The sequence below is a fragment of the Halyomorpha halys genome, unplaced genomic scaffold (genome assembly GCF_000696795.3).
Source record: "Halyomorpha halys isolate HHAL.00 unplaced genomic scaffold, Hhal_1.1 Scaffold1992.1, whole genome shotgun sequence".
NCBI classification, from domain to species: Eukaryota; Metazoa; Arthropoda; class Insecta; order Hemiptera; family Pentatomidae; genus Halyomorpha; species Halyomorpha halys.
This window is the reverse complement of record NW_027113752.1, coordinates 49,691-51,252: the sequence shown is the minus strand read 5'-3', so window position 1 is coordinate 51,252 and position 1,562 is coordinate 49,691. Positions and strand designations below refer to the sequence as shown.

The following is a 1,562-nucleotide window of genomic DNA, read 5'->3' as shown; positions in this document are numbered from 1 at the left end:
TTGAGTATTTCTTTCTTGTATTCTTATTAATTTTCAGTGGTTAACAGTCAATTTTAGCTTGGAAATTTATTTTTTACTTGCTTATTTTGTGTGATTCGGCATTTGTGGAAGGTAAGCAAATAATTTTTTTGTGTGCATCATGTTTTAGCGTCTTTTGTTTTCATTATTTGAAAAAATCTTTATAACATTACTAACGCCATATCGCCATCATACTAATATTCTTTTTTTTAATTATTGATAATCGTAACTCATGATGGGCAGTTTTTAGCAAATTTAAAAATATATAGCTTATTATTGTGGTATTCGATTTGTTTTTTAACTTAATAATTGTGTTAATATCTATAACTAAAATTCGTTTTTAGGTTTATAATTGTATAAAATCTATTTTTATTAGCTGCTTTAATGCGAAGATATTAATATATAACAAATACAATTGTGGAACACCACGCGGTTACAGGGTACGCTGGCAGCCATTTCGGTTTAGGTGTGGTACAAGCGTTAGGTGAAGATACGTCATAACGAGGTCCGCCATTGCTATTTTGAAACGGGTTAAGTGTAGGTACGTCTTATTGTTTCTTTTAAATCTTTACCAATTACTAAATAAAAATCATTATTCGACTTTAAAACTATTAATAATAAAATATATATATATTAATAAAAAAAAAATCAATATTTATAAGACGATATAGGTAGAGTAAATCTTTATCGCATGTGCTGAGGTCATATTGCGTTCAGCCCGGTTTTCCAATAAAAATCAGGAATTATGTATCATCGATCTATATTTTAAATAAAGAACGTAACAGAAATTAAAAGTCTGAAATATTAAACAATAAAAATATCTAAAATATAATAAAAAACTAAACTTGATAGCTAGATCAATATAAACGATCATTATAATCGATTGTTGATATCAAGCTAGCAGTGGTGCGCAGTACCAGCCTCTTCTTCAGCAGAGCTTGCAGTGGAAGGTGACTTTAGGTGTGGCTTATTTCTTGAGCATTTCTTTCTTGTATTATTATTAATTTTCAGTGGTTAACAGTCAATTTTAGCTTGGAAATTTATATTTTACTTGCTTATTTTGTGTGAATCGGCATTTGTGGAAGGTAAGTCAATAATATTTTTGTGGGCATCATATTTTAGCGTCTTTTGTTTTCCTTATTTGAAAAAAGCTTTATAACATTACTTACGCCATATCACCATCATACTAATATTTTCTTATTAATTATTGATAATCGTAACTCATTATGGGCAGTTATTAGCAAATTTAAAAATATATAGCTTATTATTGTGGTATTCGATTTGTATTTTAACTTAATAATGGTGTTAATAGCTATAACTAAAATTCGTTTTTAGGTTTATAATTGTATAAAATCTATTTTTATTAGCTCCTTTAATGCGAAGATATTAATATATAACGAATAAAATTGTGGAACGCCACGCGGTTACAGGGTACGCTAGCAGCCATTTCTGTTTAGGTGTGGTACACGCGTTAGGTGAAGATACGCCATAACGAGGCCCGCCATTATTGTTTTGAAACGGGTTAAGTGTAGGTACGTCTTATT

General features: G+C 29.3%; 1 long non-coding RNA gene across 3 annotated transcripts in view; it reads left to right on the top strand.

Annotated features, from left to right (window-relative positions):
• LOC136796696 (uncharacterized) overlaps positions 1-1,562 on the top strand; it is a 28,202-nt gene that overhangs the window by 1,271 nt on the left and 25,369 nt on the right. Inside the window, exon 1 of one of the 3 annotated variants that reach the window (XR_010844444.1) lies at positions 7-111. The exons of 1 other annotated variant lie outside the window; for it this stretch is intronic. This is a non-coding gene — a long non-coding RNA (uncharacterized lncRNA). Of the gene's footprint in view, positions 1-6; positions 112-992; positions 1,104-1,562 lie in introns of those variants that run through there. One more of the 3 variants, XR_010844442.1, reaches the window with a different exon arrangement.